Source organism: Ammospiza caudacuta, chromosome 1, assembly GCF_027887145.1.
Source record: "Ammospiza caudacuta isolate bAmmCau1 chromosome 1, bAmmCau1.pri, whole genome shotgun sequence".
Taxonomy (NCBI): Eukaryota; Metazoa; Chordata; class Aves; order Passeriformes; family Passerellidae; genus Ammospiza; species Ammospiza caudacuta.
This window is the reverse complement of record NC_080593.1, coordinates 25,857,287-25,869,633: the sequence shown is the minus strand read 5'-3', so window position 1 is coordinate 25,869,633 and position 12,347 is coordinate 25,857,287. Positions and strand designations below refer to the sequence as shown.

The 12,347-nt window shown below is 41.6% G+C and overlaps 1 long non-coding RNA gene across 1 annotated transcript; it reads left to right on the top strand.

The window, feature by feature from the left end:
* The first annotated feature begins 3,750 nt into the window (after nucleotides 1-3,750).
* LOC131564580 (uncharacterized) lies at nucleotides 3,751-9,850 on the top strand. The gene is made up of 3 exons (XR_009275400.1): nucleotides 3,751-3,915; nucleotides 7,676-7,769; nucleotides 9,649-9,850. It is a non-coding gene; the product is annotated as an uncharacterized LOC131564580 (long non-coding RNA).
* Nucleotides 9,851-12,347: the final 2,497 nt, after the last annotated feature.

Genomic DNA, 12,347 nt, shown 5'->3' with positions numbered 1-12,347 from the left:
GGATTTATTTCCATTTTTCATTTATGCAAATTACACTCTGAATAAATAAATCTACATAATCCACCTCCCTGCTAGACAACTTGCAGCAACATTTGCCAAGAGAAAGACAGGCTTTTCTGATACTAATGCATAAAACATGCTGAATAAAAAAATTAAAACAAATCATATTGTGTAAATAGCTGATGTGCAACTCTAGAAAGAATAATAGAGGCACTGATGAATTACTCAGGATTGTCTTGTTCAATTATTTCTAACATGTTACCAGTTAAAAGTATATTTAAGTAAAGGTTTTAACAGAGAGAGTCATATCCCAAACTACTGAAATCTACAGGAATTTTTTCCCTTTAATTTCCAAGTAACAGACATGTAGATGTCTCTGCTGAAGCACCCAATACTGTCAGGCTGTTGGTCCTGGGAAACAACCTATTCAGCATGTAGCTGATGTGCTGTGCAGCGGCTCCAGCTCCAAAAAGCAGATCTCTTATACTGCTTTGGGAATGTAGGGAGTGCCTTCCCTAATTTGATCAAAACTTAATCCTTGATCCTTGTGTCCTGTGTCCATGTGAAATATAGGCTTGGTGACTGTAAAGGTTGCTGCCAGTCTTGGGACTGTCACAGGAGAAGGATCAAATGAAAATCACTGCCAGTATGTTCTTTAGAGGTATCCATGGCCTTTCCCCACTCTGACTGCAGAGGGTAGATACTGAAATGCAACTCTTATTCTTAATGGTCCATCCAGAAACTATCAAACTCTGATCATAGTTGGAGCTTCGACATCCTTCTGAAAATTTTCCACATTGGAAAATCTGTTCTGGACAGCTGAATCCTTATGCTATTTTTCCTAAAGAATTAAAACTATTCCATGAGGTGGGGTCCCCCAAACAACTTGAGTATTATAAACTGCATCACCACATTTTTACATGCTGTGATGCCTTGTAGAATTTGAAGATATCTTTTCTTGGTGCAGAAATGTGAGTTTCTCACATGCTTCCTGGAGGCAATGAAGTGTGGGATATACAAAGCCTACAGACTGGAAGCTGCATAAGAAAGCCGGGAAGAAACCATAAGAAAATATGATTTAATCCCATGCCTCTGCTAAGAAATCCCAGCCACATTGGCACTGAAACCAGTGATTTACAACAGCTACCTGCAGGAGAATAAGTTCTTTCTATTTGCTTACAGTATAGTCTGGCTGTTAGGAACATACATCTGGGATATGGTGTGGTCATAGCTGTCCACCACCTGCCAGGACATTCTCCCTGGAAGCTACTGCAGACTGAGTTGCTCATCAGTTGAGCTCAATCACTTACTGTTGCAGACTGAGTTGTCTACTTGTCAAATCTGCTCCACCATGAGAGAAAATACCTGATTGTACTTTGGAGGATTTTGACCCCTAAACAGCCTGTTGGTTGTGACGCTCAGCATTCACACCAGCTCAAATCCAGCTTGGACACAGAGGAAATCTGAAGGTAAGCCTCATTGCTTTGCCCTCTGGGAATTTGTTCCTGCAAGGTCTAGCAGGATGGTTTGGAGAATGCTTCACAGATCAGGTTCTTCAGGCAACATAGGTTGGGCTTACCTTGGTGAGAGAAACACAGCATGGCAGATATCTATGCCCTTGGAGACCCTGCTAGCAGAGAGTTAAAGGGTATGGGGAATTACAGTGAGGGCTGCATTCATGCATTCATCTCCTAAAAAGGCTGAACAAGCCAGGGAAATTCCATGTTTACAAAACCTGGGGTATTGGATTTAAACCAAGGAATTTAGAGTTTTTATTTCTGAAATCATGATTTGACAAAAATCTTAGAAGGAAAATAGGTAAAACAAGAGCCAAGCTCCTTATTTAATGACAGAACTCCAGAAACCACAAATTTAAAAGAACCATGAAAAATTTGAGATTTAAACCAAAAGGAGGAGAATTGGACACTACAGATTTTTGTGGAAACAGAAGATTAAGTTTGGCTGACTGGTGATAGAGGAATACTCAGTTCTGAGGTGAGAAATGCACAGGAAGCCTCAAATCCGAGACTGATTCTGGTCAGACTCTACATCAATAAGTCACTGCTTCAGGACTCCTTGATTTTCCTTGTCCCACTGTGCAGTGGCTGGCCATATTCTCTTGGGAAGTACAGATTCTTCTTTTCATGGGCACTTCCTAACCAGCAGCTTGGCACAGAAGGAAGAGAAAGAAGGGGTGGAAAGGACTCTTGCATCTTTTCTCTACAGCAGGCAGGTAGGGAAAGTCTATGAAACAAGTTCAGGCTGCTTTCTGCTTCAGGGATACCTGAAGCTACTTGTCCACAGGAGTTTCCAAGTTACATTCTTTCTTGGATAATCTAGGTGTAACTGACTATCTTGTTATTCCCAGGTGTAATCCAGACTTCCTACTTCAGTCAAGTTCTAGGTTAGGCAAAACTAGAGGGTTTGAATTTGAGCCTTAGTAACTGAATGATCATGGATCAATGCAAACTTTTGATATGACAGACCCCTATCCACTTTATGATTTTATCTTGTACTCTGTTAGAGCAATATATCTATTATTCCAAAATGTATGGCTTGCTGAAAATCCCAGCTAAATTACAACTAGAGTTCACATACTGATTTATTAAACCAGAGTTTTCATAATTTCACAGTCATCACTGTCAGTCAGTCCTTCTGTCACAAAAAACTAAAACGTGACCACTTGATGAAACCTTTCACTTGGCAGAAGGGCTCATTTCCCACCTCACCTTACCGGTGGCTGCATGCCAGAACACGCTTGTGCTGGGTTGGAACTCAATGATACATGAATTCCCACACCAGTGTTTTGTTGTTTCCCTGACTTTAAATTTAGGATACAGTATAACCCAGCTGTGTAAGTCATTGCCTTGTGAATCAGCTTCTCACAGAGCAAGGGAAAACATCCCAGCTCCTCCACCAAACTGGCAGTATTGTTATAAGGTGAGAGAAGCCACTGGTGCTGCCATGCACACAAACTTGTTCAGGCTAGTAAGTGCTGAACATTGCCTTTGTTGAAATCATTAAGAGAATCTAGATTTAAGTGAAATGAAAACAGTGGGGAATAATAAAAACCTGCAGCATTTCTACTTTTCACATAACAGCCTAAACTTTTAGTGAATAGTTTAGTGAAACTCTCTCTTCCAAGCTGCTTGCTTGTTGCTCTGATGTGATGGACAAGAATTTTAGAACATAGCACAGAATTTTCACGGAATCACAGAGGTCAATTCGGTTGGAAAAGACTTCTGGGATCATCGAGTCCAACCTGTGGCCAAACACCACCACTGTGTGCCACGGCCAGGCTTCCCTTGAACCCCTCCACGGAAGGCAGCCCGTGGCACGCCTCATCACTCCTTCTGTGAATGAATCCCTCCTAATGTGCAACCCAAACCTCTCCTGGCAGTTTGAAACACTACACTGAAAAACCAGAAGGGAAAAAACTCCAACACCATGACATGGAGATGAAGGACTGAAGGCTGATACTCCATAGGTTTTGCCTGCATTCAAACCAATAATGAAAGAATGTAGAGAAGAGAGGCGCTCAGCAGCGGCAGCGGCCTGTGCAGTTTGGTCTGACGTTGCAGGGAACGAGCTTGTTCTCCCCACAGCACTGCAGAGAGGAGAGAGGAGAGAGAAGAGAGCAGGAGGAGCAGGAGCAGCTCCCGCGGGGCTCCCTCAGCCCCGGCTCGGGCCGTGCCGGGCCGCAGCGGCGGGCGGGGCCGGCGGAGCCGCGATCCGCAGGGCGCAGGCGCGGCCGGAGCCGGGCCCGGCAGCGGCGCAGGCGCGGCGGCGGCCGCGGGATACCAGCAGGCTCGGGGCGGCGGGCGCGGTGCGGGCCCAGCATGTCGGAGAAGAAGCAGCCGGTGGACCTGGGGCTCCTCGAGGAGGACGACGAGTTTGAGGAGTTCCCGGCTGAAGGTGCCGGGTGGGGGCGGGGCGGGACGGGACGGGACGCCAGGACGCGACAGGCCGCGGCCTGCAGACGGGACGGCCGAGGCCTGGGCCGGCCGGGGCGGGCAGGACAGGACGCGGCGGGCGGGCGGGCGGGAGCGGCGGTGGCACCGGCGGTGGGACTGACCGGCGGTGGGACTGGCAGGGGCACCGGCAGTGGCACCGGCGGTGGGACTGCGGTGCGGTGTGCGCCGGCCCTGCCGCGGCTCCCCGCGGCCGCTCCGCGGGACAGCGCCGTGCTGCCGCTCCGCAGGGCCCGGCTGAGCGCCGCGGGAGCTCCCCCGGTGCCCCGCGGGTCCCTGCGCAGCCCCCGGCCGGGCAGCGGCTGCAGCGCCGGCAGAGCCGCGATCGCGGTGCCCGTGCCCGGCTCTGTGGCGGTGTCGCGGCGCCGGGCACATCGCGCTGCGAGTGCTGTGTCATTGTGCGAGCGGGCTGGGGACAAGTGCAGAGAAGTTTAGTGCTTTTTGACATTGGAGTTGAGAATCGCAAGGCAGAGGAGGGACGAGGGCCGGAAACTGAGCGTAGGGCGGAAAAATATATGAAAATGAAATACTGCGCTCTGTAGTTACTTTTAGTTTCTTTACCTATTGAAGCACAGATATGTATATGCTGGTTTGCTTTCAATAGGTACAGATATACTTAATAAGGAAGTTAAGTTAAATAAAACAACTCAGCGTCCCAGAGATAGTCTTGGAAACATCCCTGTTAGGGCATGTTTATTTTTTATGTCCTTAATTCTGTCTCGAGTTGTGTATCCTGAGAAATTATGTATCACGACGAATGTAACATCAGGATTTTTTTTCTCTAATGTCTTTATTACATATGTTCTTTTCTGTGGTATTACAAGCTTTAGGTGTTCTGAGCCCTTTAGTTCTGCTAAAATTAATGTTGTTGCAGGTACAGATAAAGTTCATGACATAGTTAAAATACTTTGTTTTTCCTAAGTGTTTGTTAAAAAGAAAAAAAAAATTATCTTATTTAATGTAAATTAAGTATTCACAGTAGGGGAAGTTTCTGCAGCTTCTGGACCTTGGATTGGGCAGAGCCCTGACTTGCTGCTACAGAAGGTGAAATTAGTTTTGCTTGACTCTGGCTGTAATGCTAAAGCAAAGTACTGTGCAGGCTTTCTGGGTGGAACAGAGATTTATTAAAAAGTGACCATCATCAGGCTTCTAGATGTTCTTTCTTGCAGAAAGTAAGAATGTCTAAAAGGGTCCATTTGAATCCTCAAGTGAGGTCATAGTTTTGAGATGTTGAGTGTTCAGACCACTTGGTCTATCTCCAGTATTTAGGAAAGAATTGTGATAACTGGGCTCAAACCCATTCCAAATTGTTTTTCTTTCAAATTAAAACATCACTTTCTAGCAATAGAAGAACTTTGTGTTCTATTACCCAGGTTTTATTCAAAGGAAATTAGATAATGCAAATCTGTGTTAAGAGATGAAAACACGGACTTTTGGGGTTTATGCCAGCCTAAAAATTTACTTAAACAATTTATGAAATCAAGTTATGTATCAAAACCAGACGTGCCCAATTTTTATAGATACTTTGAAGTATAGCATAAGTATACTATAGTAGATGAAAAGACATGTAAATGAGTCACTTAAGAATCTTTTGTACAGTGCATTTCAGAGTATAAAAATGTAAAGTGATAGAGCAGGGGATGAAGAATCCTACAATCCTAAAAATTGGTTTTTGTTTCCCAAGTACAAAATAAAACAATCAGTGATCAGCATATAAAAGTTTTTTGATATTTTCAAGGAGTTCAGTCATGACAAGTTTATAATTTTGGTGTATCTTAGTACTACTTAATGGTAGTAGACTCGTAAGTGATTTTAACACTTTCAATCCAGATAATGCTCTACCTTTTTTACTTTTGTTTAGTCACAGGCATATAATGTAGCAGGGAGTAATAACTGTATTAAACAATTCTGGGGTAATAGTTCCCATATATAGATGCTGCAGAATCTTGTCCTGTGGAGATGAGAATGTGATTTAGGCTTTACTTTCACTCTCCTCCCCACCCCAGCAAGGAAGATGAGATGGGCCTTTCTGACTCCTCTTTACTCAGTGTGATTTAGAGCATCTTTTTGCATCTGCCCTGCTGATCTCCTGTGACTGAAGCTGCTGTTTGTTGTGCTGGATATGAGTTACTGGGAGATTGTTTTTCAAGCTTGTAGTTCTGTCTGAGCTACTTATATGTTTGCAGATAGAAAAGTTTGACTTTGTGTTAATTTTAAGTTGTTTGAGCTTTGTTTTTTCTCTCTTCAAAATCAGTTAATCAGTAAAGTTGTTTCTTTTTTGAAAAAAAGAAGCAGTGGAATATAAATTGGCAAAGGCAAGGCTTATTGCAGGTATTTGTAAAAGATAAGCCCTTCCCTTTGAGCAACTAGCCATACAACTAAATCCAAATAATGCATTTTTTTATACAACACTTTTTCTTCACCTTTTCTTCCCAGTTTTTTTCTTTTGCTCTCACAGCACAATTTCTATGCTCCTTCATCTTTCCCCATTATATAATTTATTTGAGTAGGGAAATTTCATTGTAATGCCTTCCACACGTGTGTCTTTAATCAGTGACAAATGGATTTTCCTGTCCTGGTGAATCTCAAATATTAATTTTGTTGCCTGTCAGTGTTAGAAAAAGGAGGAGAAAATGCAAAGACCAGGCTTCATTCTTAGAAAGTTAGCTGTTCACAGTGAATTAGTTTTTGATGTTTTATCCCACTGACTTTGTCCCCTGCTCCCCCCATACCTCCATCAGTGTTTAATGTTGCTTTAGGCCTTAGTCCTCAGAGCTTTCTGTGCATGGGCAGCAGATGGCTTACTAGAATGAGAGGGGAAGAACAGTGTTATCTCTTTAAATACAGTAATAGACTTTGAGAAATAAAAAATTGTCAAAATTAGGGGGCTTCTTTTTTTAACATTTGAAAAACTGTGTGTCATTCAGTAGGAGTAAACTGAGAAACTAAAAAACAATCGAGTAAGCCAACTTGTCTTTTCATAGTGATTCTGAGCCTTGAATTTTCACTATTTTTCTGAACTAATTTGTTTGATTTTAATTTTTTTCTAATAATGAAGTGTTAAATGTGTGATGAGTAATTTGTCAAGGGTGATGTGCCAGATTACTTTATTGCAGGAAAAATATAAATAAAGTTAGTAAATGGACAAAAAGTGGTTCCCTACAAAGGCAAGACTGCTTCTGCTGTCTTGGGAAGCCAGAAATAGCTGATTGGAGGTATCAAGTGTTGTTTGCAGATGTTTATCTCAATTTGCCTTTGCTTCTGCATCCCAGATAGTTTTTTGTCATTTGTCCATAGATTGACAGCATCTGATTTAAAGGGAACAGAGAATGTGTCTGTGTTTTGGTGAAAGCATCTGATACATATTTACTTTTTTAATCTGAAAAAGGTGTTTAAATACAAATCTGGAAGGATGATGCTACAGTTTATCCATAAGTATGCAAAAAATCTCTTAGGAATGTTTAATCTTGCAAGCCATGATGTGTGCGTAGTGATTTTTTTTCACCAAGTTTCATTTTTGTTGTAATTACAGAAATTTTAAGATGTCTTTTAGATCTGACTCATGAACACTTGAATGTGATCCAGACTTCTGTGTTAAATTTTCCAGAAGTCTGCCTTTCCCTGTGGCTGTGCTAATCGGTCAGTAGCACATGGTACCAAAGCAGTGCAGCATATAGTATTTAGACCTGCTTTTCTGTCTTTAGATTGGACTGGTTTAGATGAAGATGAAGATGCACATGTCTGGGAAGACAACTGGGATGATGACAATGTAGAAGATGATTTTTCCAATCAACTAAGGTAATTTTATTTAAACTTTCTGTTCTAGAAGATGGGTAAAATACTTTAAATTGAGTTGATTAGTTAATATCTGAAAGTTTGAAATCTGCTTACTTTAAAAAATAAAAATCTGAAATGGAAATAAGTGAAAGCACTACTTTTTGCTTTTCTATTTTGAGCCTTTTAGAACCAGACTTAGGGATTACAAGACTCTGAAGTACTGATCAGCATTTCATCTTTTAATAATTCTACTGAAAATGCCTTAGGGCATTGTGGTGACAGAGTTTTGCTCTGTTACGCAAACAATGCAAAGATCATGGAAAGTTGAGATATAGTTAACACTTTGTCAATTTAACACGGGTGGATCCTTTTCTAATGACTTTTCTGTGTGTGTGTGTGAAAGTTCTGAATTGTACTGCCAAGATTAATGGCAGGGCATCCAAGATTATCTCTTTGTGCTATGTGGTGTGCAAAGTATGTTACAGTTTTTATGTCTGTACTTCAAAACAGCACTGCTGTTCTTTGTCCAAATGGGCAATTTTTCTGGAGATTAGTGATCTGTGTTAACATTAAGGTTCTTTCCTATGTGGTGAACATACTGTTTATGAGCAACAACAGCAAAGTAATTGTTAATTACATGCTTTAAAAAAAGTGATAGCAATTTGTGTACCTCTAAACCAGTTGCTTAATCCTCTTTGTCACTTGTAGTTTCAGTAATCCTTTACTGACGCATAATTATAACTTAAATTGTTTCAAGCATTCAGAACAAAGCCAGATTTTATAATTAATCCCTCAGTATGTTGCATGAGGAGCAAACTGTCTGTAATACAGCCTGCTTAAACAGTTCCTGGGTTGATCTCCCTTGTACTCAGGGAAAGCAATTATTTTTGTGTCTTCTGCATAAAAAATTGTTGGCATAGTTATTTCATATATGGTTCAAAGGCAGTTAAATGGTAATATTGGAAAACATGTAATGAAATAGACTTTTAAGAAATAGTACAATTCTTGACAGACACAGTTGATCTAGACAAACTTTGTGTAACTGGCCTTAGTTGCAGCCTGCAGTATTGGGGACTGTATAGTGGTTTGCAGTGTTGCCTGGCTGTTGTGTGTTTCTTCCATCTCTAGAAAGCAAATGCTGCAGTCTTCCACTTTTAAAGTCCTACTACTAAATGTGCAAACTAACCCAAAATATTTTTAGAGATTTGTACTTCTGTATCTAGATACACATGTGCTAGGATAAAAGGGGATAAAACAGGATGCATCCTGGTTGGTGTGTTCAGAGGCAGGGGAGAAGCCAACTGGTGGCAGGGCAGGAGTGACAACAGTTGTAGTTCCTGACTTGCTGTCCTGGCCACAACTAAGGACAACAAAGCAATCCCTCAGACTTGTTCACTGCAAGGTGTATTGCACCGAGACATAAATAAGTCCAGACTGCACTATTCTAAAAGCAAAAAAAAAAAAGCTTACAATTGTTTTGGAAGCACATGCAGTTAAGTAAAATAGAATAGTGAGCTTGCTTTAGTTAAGGAAATACTGGGAATAATGTATAAGATTCTTGAGAATATGTATAATATAATATTTTGGTTATTCTGATGAATTTGGAGATGTTTCAGGTGCATAGGTGCTACTTCACGCCATATGGTGGGTCAGAGGGCAATAACTGATTAAAACAAATATTTGAATTTTTCACTGAGAAGTTACAGTGATTTAAGATAAAAAACTGGAGTTCAAGAATTACAGGGTAAGTAAGGTTAAGGTAATTGGTAGAAATAAAAAAGCAGCATGACATTGCTATTTTAAATGATTGTATGTTGTGTAGTATATGTAATTTAAAAAAAAAACCACACATCTAACGGTATTGTGTATGTGTTTCAATATATCTGTCTTTTCTCTACAGAGCTGAATTAGAAAAACATGGATACAAGATGGAAACGTCGTAGCTTTTGCAGAATATGGAGTGGTTTAACACTGAACTGTGGATAGACTTTATTGAGAAAAGAAGAAAAGATGGAAAATGAGAAGACACACTTAGTTCATTATCTGCTTGGATTTATTATTGTTTTGTATAAAAAATAAAGTTTTTAATCTTAGCCTGGTCATACATTTAGCCTCCACTCACCTGGTACGTTGTATTTTGGTTCTGAATTGTCTTGTGTGGTGGAATCCATGGACCTGCCTGGAATGCCACTAATGGTCTGGCAGTGGCTGATGCTCTTGGCACTGGCTGCTGCCTGGGGGGCTAAACATGTGTAACCAGAATGGAGACTAATGAATGTTGCTGTCACAGGAAATAAAATACTTATGTACTCCAATTAAAATGCAGCACAGATTGAAAGCAGTATTAGGGAGTGATAAAGCTTGTTTTGCCTCAGCATTTTATTTCATAATGACTTGGGGTTTTTTTTTTAGTCATTTCATGAGAGTGCTGGTTTAATAAAACAGAGTTCAAAGTGTTTTCCAACAGCAGAAATCCAAACTCTCCAATCTAGACCTGTCATTTCTCAGGACTGTTAAAGATGAGACTTCTCTGGAGGTGAAAGTTCTGTTCTTGCACTTATTTGAGCCTAGGAATCTCCGCTGAAATTGCCTCCAATTTGCCAGTTACAGCAGTTCATCTGTATCACGTAAACTTGCCTGTGGAGAGCAGAAATCAAACTTCCAACTCATTTTATGGAGGCCAACACAGATTTGCCAGAAAGATATCGCAGTAGTGACTGGATTCAATTACTCTCTGAACTAGAAAACAGAAAGTGGAAATTACCACACCTATTACCACTTCCATGAAACCTCCCCAAAGGACCTGTTAAATCTGGTGTGTGCAAAGACAGAGGGAGATGGCAGCCATGGCTCCTAATTAAATTAGGGAGGGGCATCTATAGTTACATACTCATGGAAATTTGAATGAGCTACTTGCTTTTAAATGGGGACTTGTTACATAAAGTTAGCTTTCAGAATAAATGTATAGTTGTTGGACATGCAGTTATTTAACCTTGTTAACTAAATAACTGAGTATCATATGTTAAATAATGCAAAACGTGAGGAAGTTTCCCCAAAATTATTGGGTAGTGCTATTTTAATGGAAGCAAGATTCACTGTGACTTAATGCTTTCTGAAGATAGCTATGTAAAGACTGAGAATTTCATTGCCATCTGAATGGTTCTGCAAAACTGAGTGGTTCTGCAAAACTAAATGTCTCAGATGGTGTTGAATGCTGGCAGTTTGTCCAGCTCTGTGACTTGGGAAAAGAAAGGGAAGGCTTTTCAAGTAGGCTTGCCCTAGTCACTTAAATTGTTCACGTTGAGATATGTGGGTCATGCAGCCCACTTCAATAGAATGCAAGTCCTGAAGTTCATATTTTGACACATAACAAATGTAAAGTCTATGTATTGAGTGGCAAATAGCAATACAAACATCCTCTGGTTAGTGTTGGGAATTTAGAAGAAAAGACTGTTGAGTACAGTCCTGGGATTGCTGGTGTTATTAACTCAACTTCCCAGCAGTACTGGGAAGTTGAGTAACACAACTGACCAAAAGATGACAAAATAATTGTGGAGATGTCTGGTGCCATCTGGATAGGGGCAGCTGCTTTCCATTACAGGATTCTGGAAAGCTGACTAAAGCAGCCTTGTCCCAGTGATTGCAAGCAGCAGGACGAAGCCATGGAGATGGAAAAGCATCTTTGCCTCAAGAAGGCTTTGTTTTTGCTGAGCCTCAGTTATATTAATATCCTTATCTTTCCCTCTTTTTCACAAAAGCAGAATTGGAATGGAAGCCTAGGCTGAGGTAGTGGCTCTGTGCTCTCACAGTATCAACCTTCAGCTGCTGGGTTGTGGTATGAAACCCCCAGCTGGAAAACAAGGAGAGCAATCTGCTTTGAAGGTCCGTTTGATGATATGGTCTTATAATGCTGTCTTTGAGACCAACTAGGGACTTGTTGCCCATTTTGGTTCTCTTGACAGCTTTGGTGTTCAGGAAGGATGTTGAGGTGGTTGGCCAGGATGTCTCAGCATAATTCACACTAATGTTCCTGCCATTCACCTTTAAAAGGAACTAATACTCCTGTGTGCTTGTAGACTTGAGGTTTTTAGATTGGCCTTGCTGGGAGAGGTTTCCTTTGGCGGTCGTTCCTGGAGGTGTTGTAATGATCCCTGATAGCTGAGGAATGCATGAAGTGTGGGAGACAAGAATACCTGGGGCTTGTGAGGGAGGACCCACTGAGAGAAGACAAAGATTTCAGAAGGAAGATCTGCAGCCTGTCAGGGTGGGAATGTGTTGAAGAGAGGGAGGTTTGGCAAAGATGTGAGCGGAGGAGAGGTTGGACTTTCTAGTTCAGAAAGTAGGACAGCACGTGGAGGTGTGTGCGTGGCTTGGCTGGGTGTGGGCTGCTGGGTAGTCTCTGTTCCCTGTTGTAGGAAGGAGATCTAGGTTGATGTTGTCCTGTGTTTGGGGACCTGTCCTCCTCACTAGCCCATCCCTCAGCCAAGCTGTGGAACTCTTGGCCAGTATCCTTATCTGAGCCCTGCCAGGCTATGTGGCACACATCTACAGCTCTCTGCAAGACAAAGGAGGGCATGTTTTGCAGCGTGGGGAGGGCGG